The 22501-nt window shown below is 41.9% G+C and overlaps 1 long non-coding RNA gene across 4 annotated transcripts in view; it reads right to left on the reverse strand.

The window, feature by feature from the left end:
• LOC114597037 (uncharacterized) overlaps window positions 1-22192 on the reverse strand; it is a 50141-nt gene extending 27949 nt beyond the window's left edge. For 2 of the 4 annotated variants that reach the window (XR_013393086.1, XR_013393085.1), the window contains exon 1: window positions 22015-22192. This is a non-coding gene — a long non-coding RNA (uncharacterized LOC114597037). Of the gene's footprint in view, window positions 1-19053; window positions 19124-22014 lie in introns of all 4 variants that reach the window. The other 2 variants (XR_013393089.1, XR_003706681.2) reach the window with 2 other exon arrangements.
• Window positions 22193-22501: the final 309 nt, after the last annotated feature.

A 22501-nucleotide genomic window follows, 5' to 3' on the forward strand; every position in this document is an offset into this window, starting at 1 on the left:
AAAAAAAGCTGCATATTAAAACTTAGCATAGTTACACTGGTGAAAGTTCTTAAATTATTGGTATAGGAGCTCAAGAGTGGCTTGCAAGAGCCATATAGTCTGAGCTGCAGCAACCAGATCTGAGTTGCTCACATGTTGAGCTTCTCAGATAGACCGAGTGGCACAAAATGGCGAGGCTGCACGGGGTATCTGGAGACACCATGGCAGGTCGCAACAGCTGCCTACCATGGAATGGCCAGCTCCTCCCAAGGTGAGCTAAGCCCGGCAGGACAGCTTGCTCTATAATTAGACTTAAGCATGCTGGTTAAAGGAGGCTGGTTATGCCACAGAGGTTTTTGTTAACTTTCCTTTTCATGTCTTCATCTGAATATTAACATTCCATGTCTTTATCTTACGGATACCTGCTTGGAAAGAACTTCAATGTTTCAACCAGGAAATTTCACAAAGGTTACCTAAAGAGTTTTCAGATGGTTGCATATGTTGGGTCATCATTTCCTCACTTATACTTGCATATAAATAAGACTTTAAGAGACTCCACAAGCCATTAGAACACAGAACATTCTGTGGCCTCATTACTCCCAGAAAAGCAGTGAAGAAGAACTGAAACTATGGGTGGGGGGAACATTTTTAACTGTAACATTCAAAAACACAAGCAAAATCCTCTTTCTAATAATGCAGTCATTTGCAATTCTGGTAAGGAAAGCCAGTTTTTCAATTCACCAGACTCTAGCAATCAGACACATCCATTTTAATGTTGCTCCTATTTGTATTATTGTGGTGGTGAGAAAAGAAGACAGATTTTCTTTTTTCTTCACTTTCTGGAGCTACATATGCAAATTCCTCTTGCTGTGCATGCCAACATTGGTATGAATATGTATGCCTGGTTCACATCAAGTGCAGGGAAGCACAATGTATTATGCTATTGTCTAGTCATCTGAGTTAGTGCAAGAATCTGCTTACAGCACAATTCTCTTCAGCAAACCTGCATGATTAGGTTAGAACTGCCATACCGTCACAGTTTTTGTATAATAGCATATTGGTTACTATTCGGGGGGGGGGACCCCACACATTCCTACTAATTGGTATTCAATTGAGGGCTATAATCTGGTCTGAATCACTGCTATGATACAGAGATTCTACATGGAATGTGTTTCCCTCCCCTCTCTTTACAACACCTTGTTAATTGGACCACAACTAAGAACCACACAACAGAATTACAGGTCAAACCAATGGAATTTAGATTAGCTGCAACTAAGTCCTGCTCCATCACTTTCAATGCACCACTCAGTTCAATCTTATGCATGTTTATTCAAAATTCCTATAGTGAGTTTGCAATTGTAGTCATGATGACAGGTTATTCTTTTCTTACTAATGAGTTATTCAAGCAAATAAATATTATTAAAAATTAATAATGCAGAAATAAAAGTACATTGATAAAAATATATTCCATATTCCTATAATTTTATAAGGTATTGGTAATATCAGATTACAAATGAAGCTATACTTTCAATGTAATGTGAGCCAGGTGACCACCTTTCTACTCTAAAACAGAAAAGCAATTCCAGAACTCTTTATAATTTATAAAACATGTGGCCTTTTTTACCTAATATAAAGTACTATTATATTTCCAATATACTTATAACAAACATTCTGAGTATTGATTCCTACGTAGCCAAAACAGCACTACAAGACACACACGATGAGGAGGAATAAGCAAGATTGAAGGAACCCCAGAGTTTGAACAAGGCGCCAGGCAAACGCATTCCTCATCTCCCAGGCCAATGGCTAACTGAACAATCTGCGACCTTTTAAACAGTGGGGGTATTGTTTTTGTTCATTACTATGTGTTTTCACAGACTACTTTATGATCCTTGGATGAAGGACAGTATAGAAATTTAATAAACTACAACAGCTTTAGAATGTATTTAGGGGGAAACTTCAAAAGAGCCCATGAGGACTGAGAATGCTTAGTTCCAGTTACAGATGGGTAGCCGTGTTGGTCTGCCATAGTCAAAACAAAAAAAATTCCTTCCAGTAGCACCTTAAAGACCAACTAAGTTAGTTCTTGGTATGAGCTTTCGTGTGCATGCACACTTCTTCAGATACGAATCTGAAGAAGTGTGCATGCACACGAAAGCTCATACCAAGAACTAACTTAGTTGGTCTTTAAGGTGCTACTGGAAGGAATTTTTTTTGTTTTGAGAATGCTTAGTAAGCATGCAATGCTCACTTATTACTGAGCAGAACAATGGAAAACACTTATTTATATTTTTGCCAATTTACTTGGTGTTAGATAACATCGATATATCATTTTCATATAATTTTCTCTTAGACCATAACATGCTGTAAAATTTATATCCATATTCCCCAATCGTTCCCATGCTTTCCTGTCTATATTATGACCAATATCTATTGCCCAATGTAGCACTGAGGATTTTACTTGTTCATCTTTTCTCTCCCATTCCAACATTTTATACATTTTAGACAGCACTTTTACATTGCATTCCAACAGGTCTCTCTCCAGCTGTGATATCTGTTGGGGAACAAATTGACCCATGCTTTCTAGGCACAAGTCAGAGAGATTTTCTCCTTGCCCTGATCCTTTCCAAGGGAAAACCTGCTCTTTAGCAAGAGGTCAGAACAAATTGGATTTCAGGGGAAACCTGAATTGCCACTTGCTTTGAGTGAGCGCTAAAGAGCGGTTTTCCGTGGGGCAAAGCAGTGGGAGAACGGGGCCCAGGAATTACCACTCAGTTGGTAAAGGGCTTAAAATTAAAAAGTTAATCAGATTCAAAGTTATAATTTTCACGCCACATCTAAAACAAAATTCTTACATCATTTTGGCCTCTTTTCTAAAAATAAAAGATAATAGCAAACATGGAAAATAAAATATAAGCATGGAAAAATTAAAACATGGAAATAGATAAATATTCCAGAATAAAGGGAAGGAAAAGTTAGAAAGTCTCCAAGAAAACATTTAATTTGAGGAAATAAAAAAAGGCATTTTCAACATTAATTTTTATGGAGCCCTAAACTTATTATTTGGGGATTAAATTACTTTTCTGGCCAATTTTTCATCCAGGTTTACTTAAGATACACATACTGAGTGACCCGCTGGGAAGAGCTAATAATGGGCAGCTGTGTTAGAAAAATAGAACAAGGAGTCAGCATGACTGCCACTAGCTGAAAATCTTTAGCATGGACAAGCTATTGTTCAATGTGAAATGCACACAGTTGCATGCAGAGCAAAATCAACCTGCTTTCAAACCTCCATTCTCTCTCCTTTCACCAGTGATTGCTGAAGACCCCAAACCAACCATTTAGCAGCTTTAGAGGCAATGCCACTTTCCTGCAAACTAAAGCATCTCTCCACTTAAGAATTGTATAGATAATGCAATAAAAAAATCACAGCAGGTTCTAAAAGTAAATTAGCTAGCAATAAATCATTTGTTTGATAAAGTCAATGGAGGCATGGGCTGCAGCAATTCTTAATACTTTTTGGATGCAGAACAGGGTTTATTTTGTTTCTCCTGACACCAGCATCTGATAGGCCATTGCAAGTCCCAGTTTACAGATGGCAGAAAGCCAAAAGCATATCTAGGTGGTGGATCTAATGTCAGGGATGAAGAATAATGTTTCAACATGTTCAGCCCCCACTATCCAAACATGGGTGAACACTGAGAAAACAATTACTGCCTTTCTCCCAGGATTATCTCCTGTGCGCCGGCTACACAGTACCTAACCAAAGGTATGAGCAGCTGCCTTTTAATATAAAATTTAATAAAAAATAATGAAAATATAGTATAAGCAGCTGTCATACTAATGCGCCACGAGTGAATCCATGTTCAGAACTACTGCTGACATGAATCTTCCTTGATTATCTTGTTCCTCTGCAGCAAAAGGAGCAGCTTATGGAGCAAGCTGTGTTTGCAAAATGGGTTTTCACTGTAGGCTATTATTTTATTTTTATTTTATTTTATTTATTGAATTTGTTAGTTGCTTTATCTTGCCCTCAGAGCCTAGGCTTGCCGATCAGAAGGTCGGCGGTTCGAATCCGCGCGACTGGGTGAGCTCCTGTTGCTCAGTCCCTGCTCCTGCCAACCTAGCAGTTTGAAAGCACGTCAAAGTGCAAGTAGATACAGTGGTACCTTGGGTTACAGATGCTTCAGGTTACATATGCTTCAGCTAACCCAGAAATAGTGCTTCAGGTTAAGAACTTTGCTTCAGGATGAGAACAGAAATCGTGCTCCATTAGCTAAAGTGGTGCTTCAGGTTAAGAACAGTTTCAGGTTAAGAACGGACCCCCAGATCGAATTAAGTACGTAACCAGAAGTACCACTCCAGCGGGAAGGTAAACAGCATTTCCATGCGCTGCTCTGGTTCGCCAGAAGCAGCTTAGTCAGGCTGGCCACGTGACGCAGAAGCTGTCTGCGGACAAATGCCGGCTCCCTTGGCCAGTAAAGCAAGATGAGCGCTGCAACCCCAGAGTCGCCCGCGACTGGACTTAACAGTCAGGGTCTCTTTACCTTTACTTCTCTTGCCCAGGGCAACCCAAAGCAGCCAACAAGATACATTAAAGCCAAGAGGAAAAAGAAATACAGTTGTACCTTGGAATTTGAACGGAATCCATTCCAGAAGTCCGTTCAATTTCTAAGACGTTCGAAAACCTAATCACAGCTTCTGATTGGCTGCATGACGCTCCTGCAGCTAATTAGAAGCTGCTGAAGCCCTGTCAGACATTCAGGTTCCAAAACAACGTTCACAAACTGGAACACTCACTTCCAGGTTTGTGGCGTTCAGGAGTCAAAACATACAAGTTCCAGGGTGTTCGACAACCAAGGTACGACTGTATCTTAAAACCATCCCGCCCACTTCTAAAAGGCCAGAGATAGATTAAAGCCAAAGGCCTGACTATAAAGATAGGTTTTTGCCTGGCACCTACAGAGATATATAATGATGGTGTCAGGCAAGCATCTCTGAGGAGAGCATTCCCCAAATAGGGAGCCACTGCAGAAAATGCCACTCTCCAGACCTCTTGTGAAGTGGGTACATGATGAAGAGCCTCAGATGATGAAGGATCAGGGTCCAAAGCTGAAGGAAGGCACTCTGCACCACCCAGACCACCTGAGCCTCAAGCAACAGCAATGGATCCAGCTGCATACCTGCTCCTTCAGAGGGAGTGTAACCTCATCAAAAGCAGACAACCCCTCATTCATCTGGTCTAGGGAACCACCTAGTAACAGTGCCTCAGTCTTATTTGGATTGAGCTTCACTTTGTTGGTTCTCATCCAGTCCATTACCGAGGCAAGACAACAGTCCAGCACATTCACTGCCTGACCTGCAGATGTAAAGGAGAGCTGTGTGTCATCAGCATATTGCTGGCAACGTATTCCAAACCTCCGGATAACCCCACTTGGCGGTTTCATACAGATGTTAAACAGAATGGGAGATAAAAGTGAACCCCGAGGAATCAGACTCTGAAAGTTCCACGGGGCTGAACAGCACTCCGCAAGCAGCATCCTCTGAAAATGACCGTCCAAGTAGGACCAGAACCACTACAAAGTGGTGCTGCCCACCTCTAACACAGACATCCAGAAGGATGCCTTGTCAATGGTAGCAAAAGCCACTGAGAGGTCAAGGAAAACTGACAGGGACACATTTTCCCTGTCTCTCTTCCAACAGAGGTCATCAAACAGGGTGGCCTAATCTCTGTCTGAAATAGATCAAGAATCAGCTTCCTCCAAGAGTGCCTGCATCCAGTCTGCAACTGCCAACTCAAAAACCTTGCCCAAGAAAGGGAGGTTGGCAACCGCCCATTAATCACTTAGATTTTCCAAATCCAGGTAGGGTTTCTTAAGGAGTGACTTTACCACTGCCTTCTTCAAGCAGGCAGGGACAACCCCCTCTTGTAAGGAGGGATTAATGACCTCCCTGGCCCAGCCAGCTGTCCCATCCTTGAGAGATTTTATCAGCCAAGAGGGGCAAGGGTCCAGAGAACCAGTGGTCACCCTGTCCGATCCAAGCACCTTGTCCAGATCTTTGAGCCTTACCAACTGAAAATTATCCAACACAACAGGACTAGACAGTGCTCAGGACACCCCATGAGATTAATCTGCTATAATAACAGAATCAAGATGGAAGTGATTTTATCCTCAAAATGCTTTGTAAACAAGTCACAGCAAACTACTACCTCCTTCAGGGTAGACTGCAAGAGGCCCCTCACTACATGGAAAAGCTCTGCTGTGTGGCATAGTGAGAATGCATGAAGGCAGCAAGGTATGCCTTCTAAGTAGGCTCAATAATAAGCTCTCACTAGTGTGTGTTTGCATTTGTCTAGAGCAGGCATAGGTAAACTCCAGCCCTCCAGATGTTTGGGACTACAATTCCCATCATCCCTAGCTAACAGGACCAGTGGTCAGGGATAATGGGAATTGTAGTCCCAAACATCTGGCGGGCCGCAGTTTGCCTATGCCTGGTCTAGATCAGGGGTTGTCAACCTGGTTACTACCACCCACTAGTGGGCATTTCAGGATTCTAGGTGGGCGGTAGGGGGTTCTACGGCACAAGCTGAATCCTCCTTCCATCAAGCACTGGTTCGCGGTAAGGAAATTTTACCATTAAGAAAGAAGCATTAGTGGGCGGTAGGTATAAAAAGGTTGACTACCCCTGGCCTAGAGTTTTTCTCCACTTGCATTCAAGCCATCTCCCTCCATTGAGATGAATGGAAGAGTTTACATGCCAAGGATCTCAGTGCACATACACACATCAAGGCCATTTGGTAATAGCAACCAAGATTCACAGCTACTGAATTCTAAATCCTTGTCTTGTTCTACAAAGTTGAGAAACTATCACTTCTGGCGACTTTTCTTTAGTTATAAAAATTTGTGATGCATCTGTTAGTGTCCAAAGTTTCAATCCTTTCACCACTTGGTTTCATTTTCAAGAAAGGTAATTAAAAATACATTCGATCATCTATCAGCCCTGTCTGTTGTAAAATAATCAGTTGCAAGCCTGGCAATAAGGGTTGTGCGGAAATGGAAACAAGCTTCACAATGATGGAAGCTGATGGTTTACGAAGTCACTGAATGAGAACTGATTATTGATTTGCTATCCTCCTAACAACATCAGTGTCAAGTGATAATGTACTGTACCACTTGCTTCAGAGTAAATAGCAATTTTTATATTAGACCCTTTCTTGCAAATTGGCTGCTCGCAGGGAAAGCAAAATATACAGCCATCTGAGCATCTTGAAGCAGTACACAAACTGCATTCAGAGAATGCCAGCAAAGCACAGAAACATTGTTGCTGGTGTTTAAAATTCGAGCTTTTCCCATAAACTCCAAATCAAAAGCTTGAGAATTCTAATCCTCCAGTTGCACAGCATAGACAATGCCCTCTTGTTCTCCAATTTGTGTCTGCATGCTATTGTTTTGCGGGAGATTATCCAGTTTGTTATAAACAAACTCAGAATGGCTGCTATTATTATTCAAGAATGCTTAATTATGGGAACTGTGGCCTACAGATTCTGGTTAAAATATAGCTATTAGATGGAATCCAATTGGTGCCACTACGCAAGAAAGGAATTTTGATCCAGGTGGTGGTTTTCTTTGCCAATTCACTCTTCCCCTACAATTCCTCGCACAACCTGCCACCCTCTTCTGGCGGGTCCAATAATCTGGACATATTTGGAGGGTGGTACATAGGAAGTAGGTCTGAAAGCAAAAATTGCCTCCCCTTTCCTTCTGTTAGCAGGCACTTCAACCAGATCAAAAGTCCTTCTGTGAATCCATGTTAGGGATAGAAGGTTCTCCGTTTCTTATTTTTCCAATCGTAAATTTAGTTCTCCACACTTCCGCAGCAATTTGCGTGTTTATTTAAAATCGTCACAAAAAAACCTTCAGCATTTTAATGCAAATTTCTTCTAATAAACACATTTTTATGCAGCTTGAGTAATGTAAGACATTGTTGCTAGCAATTTCCCCTAATATAATGAGTTTTTGTATGTTATTTTCACTATTAATTTTAATGTGCAGTTTCCACTAATATGTGTTTTTGTAGTATTGTTTGAAGAACTCCCTTGCACAATTCAGAATGTGAAGGATGGCTGTGATCTGAATCAAAATTATCCCCTACTGTACAAGGCACTGATTAAATTACTGCTCCCAGATTTTTCTTTTTATATTGTTTACATTTTTATCTTGCTTTTCCTGAAAGGAGCTCAGGGAAGTGCATGTTGTCTTCCTAATTTTTCAGAAAAGTGCTGGGAGGTGGGCCAGGCTAAGAATGACTGGAGCCAGAACTCACCATGAACGCCTCCCTTTTTCCTGCTAGAATGGCAATGGCACCCACCTGAGAGGTGCTGGAACTGAGTTTGAGTGAGTTCCTCCTGGAAAAAAAATCCCTGACTAGCGCAGGTTTACCCAATAACTTTTGTGGCTAAGTGGGCATTAGAAGCTGCTTCTCCCTAGTCCTATTCAACATTCTATACCAGGGATGTCCAACGGGTAGATTGTGATCTACCGGTAGATTGCCGGGATGCCCCAGGTAGATCGCGGGATGAGAGAAAGTGATCATGGAAAAGCAGCTCCTCTATCTTTGCTCCTTTTCTCTCCCCAAAAAGCTCAACAACTCTTGCCTCTCCTCCCAAAAAAGCTCAACAACAACTCTGGGCAAATCTCCCCCCAGTTAGTTGCCACCTTGGGTAGATCACTGCCAGTTTTTTTATACTGGGAGTAGATCGCAATCTCTTGGGAGTTGGACGTGCCTGTTCTATACCATACAGATGTCCTCTTTTAAAACTCTAAGACAAGCCCTGTGGAAATTGAAAGACACAAACCCTTTGTATATGTTGCTAGTGTCTGTGGCATAACCATGTCCAGAACTGGAGCCATGCTTTTCGCTCTGCCCCCATCAACTCTTCTTTAGCAGCTGCACATGGGTGTCTATATGCAAAGCCCAATATGCAAACTCCTGCCCATATGTAGGAGTCCTGCAGGATCAGGACACCATCACACGCAAACCCTGTATGTGAGCAGGAGCTTCTACAAACATGCACCATTTTGCTTTGGGCTTTCTGTGCACAACATGGAGTTGTTAAAGAAAGAGGATTTGATGTTGGGAGGCGGAACTATAAAAACATCTCTGTTCCAGCTTGTACTGTACACATAAAGTTAACATACTGTGTGATGGCACCGTCAGTAGAGCATAAGACTCTTAATCTCAGGCTTCTGGATTCAAGCCCCACACTGGGCAAAAAGATTCCTGAATTGCAGGGGGTTGGACTAGATGACCCTTGTGGTCCCTTCCAACTCTACAATTCTATGATTCTATGCTACTGCAGAAATGTACAATTTGAAAGTGGTTACATAATTCTCAAACACCCATGAATGGAGTTCTCCTGACAACCATGTTGGGCAATCCTAAACTAGAACTTTAAAAGCACCCTCTGATTATTTGTAGCACGTTGTTGTTGTTGTAGGTCTCACTTATTACATAATAACTGCAAACTCAGATGGTTGAGCACCTATCAAGTTGGAAGCAAAACAAATCCGCCACCAAATAAGATGTTACATACACAAGGGAGGTATAAGGAGCCAAGTTCAATAGAAAAATATCCCCATGCTCAGCAGTCTCCAGGAGCTATGGAATCATGAGTATCAGTTGAAAAAGAAAAAACAGAAAGGGGGGGTAAGAAGTGAATTGGCTTCCTTTAAGCTCCTGACAGCTAATCCTTATGGCTAAAAAGAACCGCCAATTGTCCTTCAGAGGGATTAGAAACTGGTAGATTCTGCCTCCTTCACAGCTTTGCAGTGTCTGGTGAAAGGCTGTGGACAGCACTTATGGGGACTACCACTCCCATTAGCCATACCCAGCATAGTCAGTGGTCAGCGATGATGGGAAGCCTAGTCTAATAACTTCTGAGGAGGTAGAATTTAATGCCCATCATCATCAATGAACTTGCCGTTCAGTGCATCATAGAATGCAGAACTCCTGACACTGCAAAGGGTGGCTTTAATGAGCCAGACTGTTTTGAGCTCTTGTCAGAGGAGCTTTTTCCTCCACTGATGTGTTCTGGAGTTTTTGCAGCTTATCTCCTCTTCTGGCTCTTGGGTGGTGGGAATTGCTTCTGTTCTATCTGACCTGAGTCAGTCCAGACAATTATTACCCTCCATAAGCTACTGAGCCACTGTGCAATTGCATATGATGGTGGTATTGTTCCAGCAGTGCACATCCTCAGCTTCTACGCTTCCCCATGGAAGTGCAGCATAAATCCCAGTGACACCATGGGCTCATGGTAGAAATTACAGGGGCAGGCCTTGGATTATGATTGGAGAGGCAAACACATGCACCAGGCTATTCCATGATTTTAATTTTAGTTCTTACCTTTCTGAGGGATAAAAAAATACTTAAAACAACAACAGCAACAACAACAACAACAACACAGGCACTAGGGATGCTAAGACTAAACTACATTGCAGCTTTGAGGAACGAAAGGCCTATGAGACCAATTGCTCATCCACACCAAGTTCTATTGTGTATTTACTGCATATTTGAGGCCAGTTCGAGGTGTCATCCACATGTTTCCCTCATGAAGCATCCACCTCACAGTTGATTTTACAGTCAAATTAGATTTTCCTGATCCTGGGAAAATTCGAAGAGATCAAACCCTAATTTACAGTTAGATGCTTACCAAATACACCAGGCATAGGCAAACTCGGCCCTCCAGATGTTTTGGGACTACAACTCCCATCACCCCTAGCTAACAGGACCAGTGGTCAGGGATGATGGGAGTTATTGTCCCAAAACATCTGGAGGGCCAGGTTTACCTATGCCTGAAATACACACTTGCATTTTGCATTCCCTTACCTAATTACATGCCCCTAGCCATCAATACTTCCTGCATTCCCTGGCTTCTCAATTCTTTTCATCTCACTTCTGCAGTGTTGCATCAACTTCTGGCTGCCCGGTGTAATTATTACATTAATTAGAACCTGCTGTGAATGCACAAACTCATTCCTGCTTACTGAAAGGTAGGTGCCCCCACCCAACTATTTCCAAAGATGTGGATGTATAGGATTGCAGCCCTTGGATTCTCAGTGAGAGCTTGCTCATTGGCCCACAAAAGGTTAAATGAAGCAAATGAGATGGTTTCCAAGAGAGGAAGGAAATGGGGGGGGCAGGGATCCTCCAGAGCAAAGGCCCTTCCTCATCCAGCCTTGGAGACAAGCTGGATGCAAAGAGGGACCACAAATCTTATTTAGGAGTGAGGCTAACTTGAGATGCTGCCCATATGTGGACTTGCCCAAAGCACAGATAAAAAATGTTCCGAGCATAATCAAACAGCAGCTATGAGCCTCACTAGCCTGGTATTTTGAATGCTGGCCTTGCAAATGCAAAAGTGGGCATTAGCTCAATATATGTCTCATTATTAATTATGAAGAGAGTGAGAAGGTCAGGGTAAGGGTGACTTAAGTCGTAATAAAAATGAGTATTCTGAATAGCAAAAATCTGTATTACGAGCCCATTATTAGTGAGCATCAGCCCTGCCAGCTAAAATATTCCAAATGCCACAACCAACCAAGCCAATCACCATAGCCACTTCCATGCAAATTAAGCTGTTATGCGTACTTCCTTTAATTTCCTTAACACTTGGGGTTTCTTCAGTGGATTGCACCCTCAGATAATCAGCATCTGGATAATGGGATTTTATTGAGATTTTATTACTATTACCTGTTATTTAGCAGCTTTTCTTTGCTTCTGTATATTGTCTTCATTGTAATGAAGCTTTTCAGAAAGAATACAGGCTTTCAGGATGACATTTCTCTATGATTTATGCACTAGATATGCCTCATGACGAACAAGTGTTTCCTTTGTTGCAGAGTCTTCACAAGTCATTTCATTTAATTTCAGTCATTTTTCCTGTCAGCAAAGTAGTTTAGAATGAAACTGGGCTACATTTGAAGAGGGGAACAAACACTGCCTGAAAGAACACGTCTGTACAAAAACCTGATGCAAACTGAACCAGTCCAGAGAGCCTTATGCATAATAGTGCTTACTAATCTCTCATCACCACACTTCCCTCCTGGGATCAAGTAACTAGGTAAACACTCTGTGATGCCATCAATTGCAGCACCCATCACAATTTGTGGGTCAAGGATGGAAGCAGGGGGTAACCTTGGCTTACAAAAGGTGGCATCCAACTGAACAGTTCGGCAAGCACAATCACTTGGGGGTACGCAGTGGAAGTAACTTTCCCTCTCATCCCCCTGCACGCCCCCTAAAAATGTTCTGGGGGTTTAATGCAAATTTATGGAGTGAACAAGGGAGAGGATATGGAAGGGAAGTTGCATTAATGCAAAGTTACTTATATATAAAAATCAGTATCAATTCAATTTGCTTCTGACACATCCTTCCTCTTACTTATTCTCTGGGATCTCACCCAGGATCCAAACAAACTCTCAGCTCACCTGCAAACATCTCACAATGAGAAGAGTTCCGGGAAACAGCAGCCATCTTTCTAGTCTGCTGTCTCTAGGCTTGTTTTTTAAGGGCAATCCCAAGGTGGATGCCCACAGCTGTGTCCCATTCAGCTGCACTCTCCACACCCAGTCCCAGGTGCAGATTTGTTGAGTTTTGCTTTAAATAAATTGGAGAAATGGACTCACTTTTATTTCCACAGCCTGAATTACAAGCAGACTACCATGAAGAAGAAAAACAGAGTCTAAATTGTAAATAATGCTTGTGGCTGTTTATGCTAACTTATTTCCCTTTATCTATATAGGGTATCCATGTCTAATAAGATTTTGTGAAACCTGCTGCAGCCGAAAAAGCAATATTCTGAAAAACAGTTGTTAGGAGAAAGAGAGCGAGCTTGTGTAAGAAGGCTTTCTAAAGTGCCACAAGACCCAAAATTCCTTAGACGATGTTGGCCAGGCTTCCTCAGCCTCGGCCCTCCAGATGTTTTGAGACTACAATTCCCATCATCCCTGACCACTGGTCCTGCTAGCTAGGGATCATGGGAGTGTAGGCAAAAAACATCTGGAGGGCTGAGGTTGAAAAAGCCTGATGTTGGCATTTCTTATGAGTAGACAGGAGAAACCAGCAACAGAAGGGACAAGCAACAGCAAACTGAGATCCTGGGATCAACAGGAGCCAGTCCTGCTGATAGAATTGACAAAGCTCAGAGCATCTCATTATGAAAACCAGCCTGTTTACATCCTTTGTCAGGCAAAAGAATGCCTATAGCTTTGTGATGGCTCCTTAAGGAAGCTAAATCCTAGAAAATGGGAGGCTTTTATGGAATATTCCATGGGACTCGGGTGGCGCTGTGGGTAAAACCTCAGTGCCTAGGACTTGCCGATCGCATGGTTGGCGGTTCGAATCCCCGCGGCGGGGTGCGCTCCTGTTGCTCGGTCCCAGCGCCTGCCCACCTAGCAGTTCGAAAGCACCCCTAGGTGCAAGTAGATAAATAGGGACCGCTTACCAGCGGGAAGGTAAACGGCGTTCCGTGTGCTGCGCTGGCTCGCCAGATGCAGCTTGTCACGCTGGCCACGTGACCCGGAAGTGTCTGCAGACAGCGCTGGCTCCCGGCCTATAGAGTGAGATGAGCGCACAACCCTAGAGTCTGGCAAGACTGGCCTGTACGGGCAGGGGTACCTTTACCTTTACCTTTTATGGAATATTCCAAGTAAGAGCAGGGATGGGGAGACCTGTGGCTCTCCAGGTGTTGTTAGACCCCGACCGGCCCCAGCCAGCATAGCCAATAGTGAAGGATGATGGGAATTGGGGGGGCTACAGGTTCCCTATTCATGGAACAGAGAGATCCATCTGATCCCAGAGAAGATGACTCATCCACCCTCAACATACACACCCTAACCAATGAATTGTACGTAGGAAAAATAGACATATTTTTTGGAATCAGAAACAGAAGTAGGCAGGGAGAAGGAAGGAAAGAGAGAGGGCTTGTGAGCTGAAGTCACCTACTTGGATGCAGAAGCCTCTTTCTGGGGACCTGACCCAGGGCAGGGGACCTGCTGCTTGAAGGAGTGCTTAAGTTGTTTGCCTCCACCTATGTTCTCTTCCCATATTTATAAATAAACCCAAATGTTACAAAATGCCACATCTCCAATGATCTCTCCTCTAAAAAGAAAAAGACACCAAAGCCTATTTAAGTATTCTGTTACCTTCATTTGGCTTCCCCATGTGCCCTCAGGTACTTGTGCACACTTTTCAGTCAACTGGGACTTGTTAGAAAACTCAAAAGTTCTACTTAGTCTTCTTTGTTGCAGATGCTCTTGGCAGCCATCTGCTAATGTTGGCTATTATTCTCAAGCGCAGCCGAAGTATAAAGCTAACAGAATGCACACAAAGCATTTAGCCAGGTCATGAAAACCCTGCTTGGAGATTGTATCTCTTCATCAGGCATTGGTGCAAAACTACACGAAGCGCCATAGCAGATCGCCCCTTCCCCCTGTCTGTAAGTAGGGAAAGGGTGATGGAAAAGTCCTTGAATGTGTATGTGTGTGTGTGTCCACCTGCCTTAATGTGTGTATCTGCCTGCTGGCCTGTATATCTTCCTCTGCTGAAGGTGTGTGCATGCACTTGCTTGATTGACTACATGTGCCAATGTCTATGCATCTGCCTGCCTGTATAAATCCCCCTCCCACTAAGTGTCTATGTACTCTGAGAGTGTGCTTGTGTTCAACTATCTGACCCTCAGAGAGCTGACTCTCAATGTGGCCATCAAGTCAAAAAAGGTCATCCATCCCACTCCACTCTTTACTCTGTAGGCTGACTGGCATGTTTTCTCCCTCCTGGTCATTCGTTTGGGAGCTTCAAAAGCTTTCTCCAATCTAAACATCACAGCGACCAATACCAAGAAGCATCAGCACACTTAGGAACCTGCAGAGTATTGGCGGTTCGTGTAACAGACCCAATAGCACAGCATCTTGGCTAATCCACTTTATTTACATATAATACACTTGCAGCATTCTGACTTAGCTCCTTCCTCTTTCTCATCAGTCAGCAAAGAGAAAGAACAAAGGACAATAATCCTACATTCCGGAACACAGTAACACAAAACATCCTGTCTCTGTCACTTCCCACACTGTGGAATGAAAACATAGACAACAATCCCATGACTGCAAACACGGAGCAAGAATCCTAACAGGTATCACTGGGGAATCTTCAGAAGTTGAGCACCAGTTGCACACAGCCTACTGCTACACATGCAGAACTATGGACTAAGATAAATTTCAAAAATTGCTCATCTCCTAATCCTGAAGCACACAGAGAGGAATCCGTGTGCATAAGCAACACAGATAAATCTTTTCATGAATTGGGGCAAAAGAAGACAAGTCTTAGCAAAGTCATCTATTAAATGAAGGTGAGAATATCAAGGCCATACTCCCCATCTGTTTTTATAATAATGGCTTATTGTGGACAGCTTCTTAACTTGCATAAAAGCCAGCAACCACTGGACCTAGATGGCAATGGTTGACACATTGATCTTGAAAATAATAGCACCTATGGTGCTGAACTGCCATATTTTTACCTGAAGATAGACCTTTTTGACTAGATGAAGTTGCAGTGATCGCCCTGTTCTCATTGTTTCCCAAAAGGGAAGGTACAATTGCAGAAATCCTTGCAATCCTGTGCTGACATGAGTATCCTTCCAGCACTAGTCAGTCACTGAAGTGCAATCCTGAGGTGTATTGTTTGGAGGAAATTAAGCACTGTGGTTGTGTGCATGAGCTGCGCCTCAGTTCAGCGACAATTCAAAATTGTTATAGGGCATGTTCTCCTGACTACTTCAGTATGTTAAGTTCCTTTCAAAATACACAATCAAACCTTGAGAGGATTGTCTGCGTGTTGTGTGCTGCTGTTCCTGTTTGAATCGACTCTCTGCTCTGAGCCAGCACCTTTTGTTTTCCCATGGCCATTGCTAACAGCCAGAAGGCTAAGCACAATCCCATGAAACATTATACTGACAGCCTTGGCCTCAAGGTGTTTCACAGTGTGTGATCTACATGCAGCATGCAAATCTTGTTTAATTAAACCATTGACTCTCAGTGCTAGGAACTCATAGTATGCCGGTGATTGCCATTCATGCTGTGACCTATGATTCCTTGAGGTTAATGGTTTGTTCCTAGTAGTGCACACATTTTCGAAGCTTTAATGTGGTGCTGAATGGACTCGGGAGACTAGAGAAAATTTGTATTTGAAAAAGCAAAAAAATGGGGGGGGGGGTGAGGGTTGAATCTTTTGATGCTAAGCGTTCAGGAGAAACCCGCCTCCCCCAGCTTTCTATTTGCTTATAATTATTGCATAATTTATTTACTAGTTTAAAATGGTGCATTTTTCTGATGGAACTTGACTAAGAGAAAGGCATAGTTACATGCACCTTGCTCATATATTAGTCAGAGCTCATACAAATGATTAAACTATAATATACTTACTGATTGGGTAATAACAGAGCAGGGATTTTTTTAAAAAAGAATTTTATGAGTATTTAAATAGCTGTGGATTACAGTCCAGAATGTTTGAAGGTTTTTTCTTTATATGCGCACAGCATACAGCGGTCATTAAACTCTATGTAGGAATTGCTGTGGCTCTCATGATAGGCATATATTTGCGTGGATGAACTTACTTGAAGTGGTCTCTTGTCACACAGCAGTTCACAGATCTGTCGGCAGCCACATGAACTACACATATGGCAAATTGTGTGTTTGAGATGATAGATTACACACATACACCTTCCCAGGGTCAAGGCCTTTCTGAATAACACCTCAATTCAAGAGGTCTTTACTTTAGTTAGTTCACATAAGTAAGCCCCACTGGTTTTTTTCCCAGGTAAAGTTCTCTGAGGTTGAATCTTTAGAAATGGAAAGCATGACTTAATTGAAACTGATAGCATGTAACACACCTAACTTCAATAATATTTGTGGGAAATAGTACATGCAACCTCATGAAGTGTGTTTATTGCTAGAGTCCTTTTTCATCTGTTTCTGAGACATCTGAAGGAGCAATTAAAAACTCCAATTTCTTAATAAATGCTATAAAATAATATTGTGTATACAGACCGCTTTTCTCCCATTTGTAATAATTCAGAACATGCTCATCTAGAGAAGATCAAACTGTGTTAATTAGTATGCAACTAATGCACGAGAAAAAGAATTTCTTTTGTACTGATAATGCTTTGATAAATCCCTGTGCAATTAAAATGCTTAATTCCCATCTTAAAAGTAGCTTTTTAAAGTATGAAATGTTTTTTTTTTTAATGTACTGGGATTTATTTTAGTACAACTTACTTTTATAAATGCATCAGAAGTGTTTTCAACTACCTTCTTACGTGTTATTTATTTTTTTAAATACAAATCCTTCTATTATTTTCCTTATTAAGCCATCTCACTCTAGGAGGAAGAATCAAGACATGTTCTCCCGCATATATATACAATATATCCAAAATCCCACAATAGACGCATAGAATTTTATGGTAAAAATAGATGTTCATTACAAAACCATTCAGTGCTGTTGTATACATATTTAGCCAGACATAAGCCCCATTGTGCTTAGTAGAGCTAACTACTCGGTTTCACAATCTCCACCATTTTTGGTAAGAATTGGGAAAACCTGTTGCTTCATTTTCTGCTTCATTCACCTGCTATTCCACAAACTGTCACTGAATATTTTGAACACTATTCCACTGAAGTAGAAGATCAGCATCACTGTTGCACCTGTTGTGCATTATTATTATTATTATCATCCTGAATAGTGTAAAGTGAACATCGTATTCCCCATCTCTCCTTCAGCCAAACTACACATTACATTTGTTATGCATCTTTTCAAGCATACTTGGCTGACCATGGGACGGGGTGGGTGCATGTGTTTGCTTGTTATCTACTTTTGTGTGTGTGTTTTTATATTGTAAACTGCCCTGTGATCATCTGATGAAATGCAATAAATAATAATTTAATAAAGAGAAATTTAATAAATAATAATAATTTTTAGGAAAAGCAGCCATAGAGACCCTATTCTGGAATGTGGTCCCAATCTGAACTGAGGCTCCATACCAAAGATCCCACCACCAGTATTTTCCTCTGAAGGCTATGTTTACTACAAGCTGTACCCTTGGGGGCAAATGGCAGCAGGAAAGTGGCGCAATGCCCCAATCCAGATTGATGTACTGTTTTGCCCTAAGCAACAGAATGCAGAGTGCAGTCCTTCTTATACATCACAGGCAATTAGTTTTAACGTGTATTATTTTGGACTTCAGTTACTTGTTCTTTCCCAAATGAAAATTACATCCCCAAATCTGCCCTGCTATCATAGGCAGAAAAACACAGGGGGGCATTTCACTGAATATTTCTAAAGGTTAAATCTGGACAAGACATTTCCAGTCACTTACTGTTGAATTAAGCTCTATTGTTAAATACATACTGATGGATGATGAGCTATGAAAAGGAGGACTGAAAAAATTAGGGCCCAGGCCAATTGCCTTCTTCAAAAACAGTCAAACAAAACCCAATAATATTAAAACCAGATCTACAGTTGTGGCTGAAATTCTCTATCCCATTCACAGTTACTTGACCAGTTTGCAGAAGGTTCTTCAGCAGAAGAGGGAAATTTCTCAACTGTTCAAGAAGAACTTGCAATGTTCCAAATTTTAGCTGAAAATTCTTTGAGAAACGTTGGGTCAGTTCTATATCCCCTACCCCTAAACCTATTATAATCCTACAATAATTCTTATCTGCAAAAACTCAATATGAGTATTTTTAATTGGGAGTAGAAAATTGCATATATTCATGGCATACAGAATCTTCCAAACAATGCTGAATCATTAAAGCCTGTGTCTTATGCACATGCTATTTTTCTCTGTATTTCTACTTTGTAGTGCTAACTCATATTCAGCTAACACATATTGTAGGTCTTGCATTAGATATTCCACTGACTATCTTTTAATCCCAGCTTTATATGGACAGAAGTTGGTGGGCTAGCAAAACTGTTTTTGAAAGATGAAGAAAACTTTGAACACTATTAGCTTTATATACCTACTTGGATGCTTGCAGTTCTGACTCCCAACCTTGAGACGTTAATGACATCCACCTAATACTTGACAGGGACCCTATGGTGTGTAAAAATAATTATTTCTCTTAATCCTCTTCAGTGGAAAGGGCTATTAATAAATGAATGCAAACAGCTGTAAATTGTGTATTATTAAATAAAGAATAAACTATTACTAATACTCAATAGAGGATGGTTGGTGGGAAAATATCAATTTTTTTAAAAAAAATATCAGTTTGCTTAACAGAAAATGCTTAAAGGTGCAATCATGCCGTTGAAATAAAATGGCAAAACTCCTATTTATTAATCGGTTTGGATCCCAGTCATAACAACAAAACGAAGGAAGGGAAGTCGTATAAAAATCTGACAACCTATTTTACTGGATTAAACTTTTCGTGCTGGTTTTATAATTTAATACGGCACATTCCCACAAGACGCAGTGCTCCACAGCATCAGCGATGGATAGGTCGGACAGGTGCACGACTAGCAAGCTAACATCTCACACACGAGCCAATCAGCACAGTTGTTAACAAAATCTGCTCTTTTTTCCCCTTATAGTGTATCGAAGAGCCTGTATAGGGTCCTAAAGTGGTTTCCCTATCGGTAGGAGAAAATAACAGAGGCCAACCAGAGAATATTGAGAAGCAAAGCAGCTAGTAAGCCTGATCTTTATTAAACTGTTGCAAGAGGGTCCTCACTCACCACATGCAGGAGGGAGGAGGAACTCCGAACAATGGTGTGCAAGCCCTTTTATAGACTTTTTGAAATTGCCATCCTGTAAGCTTAAGGCCACCCCCCAATATATCATACATACATCACAGAAGGGGCAGTCTACAGCAGAATCCTAAGGCCAGGATACCTGATCATGGTCACTGATTGCTTGATAATGGTCTCTGATTGCATTACCTGAGCAGTCTGGCTACTCTTTGTGATGGTGAATACTATAGTTCCTGAATCCAGGTCACAGGCTCACTCTATTCATACGCAGATATACCCTTAAGACAGGATTTTTGAGCAAAGAGACAATGGGGAGGCTTTCCCCATTTGCCTCCCTTACTGCAGAGGAACACTTGAAGTCACTGGGAAAGTCAAAATGGCTTCAGGACTGCTTTCCTACACTGTTTCAGACCCAACTCTATTCATTATTTTCATTGCCATGATCCTACACTTAGTCGAAGGGAAACTCCCCACCGAAGTAGAAATCATACATTAAACAGATGGAAAGCTCTTCAATCTGAGCAGGCTGAAAGCAAAGAGTAAGGTTACCGTAACTTCCGTCATAGAGCTTCAGTATCCTGATGACAACATAGTGTGTGCATGCTCAGAGGATGACCTCCAAACCATCCTAAATATCTTTGCCGAAGCTTACGAAAAGCTTTGCCTATCACTCAACATCCAAAAAACCAAAGTGCTGCACCAACAAGTACAAAACAACCCCTCTGCAGCGCCACAAATCCAACTCAATGATGTAACGTTGGAAAATGTTGATCACTTCTACCTAGGCAGTTTTCTTTCCACAAGGGCCAACATTGATGCCAAAATCCAGCATCGCCTGAGCTCTGCGAGTGCGGCTTTCTCCCGATTGAAGTGCAGAGTGTTTGAGGACCAGGACATTCGCAGGGAAACCAAAATGCTTGTTTACAAAGCTATTGTAATACCAGCCTTACTATATGCTTGTGAAACATGAACCACTTATAAACGCCATCTCCAACTCCTCGAAAGATTCCATTAACAGTGTCTCCGAAAATTTTACACATCACTTAGGATGACAGGTGAACTAATATCAGTGTACTAGAAAGAAGTAAAGATCACCAGTGTTGAAGCAATGATTCTTCAACATCAACTTTGTTGTGCGGATGCCTGATGATCGTCTTCCAAAGCAACTACTCTATTCCGAACTTAAAAATGGAAAGCGTAATGCTGGTGGTCAACAAAAGAGGTTTAAAGACTGTCAAGGCAAATCTTTAAAAATGTAGTATAAACACTGACAACTGGGAAACACTGGCCTGCGAGCGCTCCAGTTGGAGGACAGCCTTTACCAAAGGTGTCATGGGTTTTGAAGACACTCGAACTCAGGACGTAAGGGAGAAACGTACTAAGAGAAAGGCACGCTTGGCAAATGCACACCATGATCAGCTCCCACCAGGAAACCAATGTCCCCACTGTGGAAGGATGTCTGGATCCAGAATTGGCCTCCACAGTCACTTTTGGACTCATTGTTAAAACTGTGTTAATGGAAGACAATCTTACTTGGCTACGAGTGATTGCCAAAGAAGAAGATACTTATGCATGTGTTTGCCTTGTAAATTTATTAACATTTAATTTATATATTTGAGACTTTAAATTCTTATAACAAGAACATACAGTAATCCGCACTTAAAAGGGACTAGCACCATGTGGAGAACAAAGAGGAATAGGAGGATCCCGTTATCAATCAGGTACTGTATTCAAAGCACCAACATAAAGGCAATACCAGGACAAGGGTGTGGCTTCACCTGAAGGCATGTTAAGACCTGAGCAACTCAAGAATAATTAATACTGGCTTTGTGGTAAGTATGTCAGATAGTAGTAAGTGTGTAGTAAGTATGTCATTTTTCAGACCCCAGGACCCACTTTTAACCCAAAAATGAATTTGGGGACCCATTTCTTAACCATTTACCATATATTTGCATGACAGTGTTCCTGTTGTGACCCACTCCTGGGTCCTGTCAACTCTACAGGAATCCTATTAAGACACGACTGAGTAACTGTCCTCATTTTCCACAGGGGAAACTGAAAGCGGGAGGCAAGCAGCTTGGCTAAGGCCGTTTTATGAGTTCCTCCCAGATTTTAGGTTTGAAAAGGAAGCTTCCTATCCCACAACTCGTATTCTGAGCCATTCCAAAGACTGGGTTTTATTCCTAAGTGCATACCTCATTCTTACACACAGAAGGAAAATAACCACGCTATTACCTCAAGGAAAAGATGCACGACGCCATTTTTCTTGCTCCGCTTGAACTGCAGAAAGAGGTCCCGAAGTTCTCTTTTCGAGGGAAAGGATCATACCAACTAGATAGGGGGGAAATGGAAGGAGGCACTTGCCAATTCCCCCCCACACACACACACACTTCCTTCCTCGCCCCTCTAATCAAGCAGCTCTCATTACCCCTTAGCTAGTGCTAAATGCTGGTGTTAAATGCAAAACTGCCACTTTATCTCTGTAAGCTTCCCAGATCTCGCACCCCCCCCACACACATTGGGTTAATTGCTCCAGTACCATCCATGGGGTGGTCTTAAAAACTAGGGGGGCGGGGCTTCATTCTGTTTTGGACGTGGCAGGATGCAGTTTGTCCTTCAGTACTAACAGAATTCAACTAGGCTGGGAAGGAAAGGGTCTGTTGATTACTAATGGCTGAAAGGTGTGTGCATCTGGATGAGACCTGCAGAGCAAATCTGTCTG

Source organism: Podarcis muralis, chromosome 1 (genome assembly GCF_964188315.1).
Source record: "Podarcis muralis chromosome 1, rPodMur119.hap1.1, whole genome shotgun sequence".
In the NCBI taxonomy this organism is placed as follows: Eukaryota; Metazoa; Chordata; class Lepidosauria; order Squamata; family Lacertidae; genus Podarcis; species Podarcis muralis.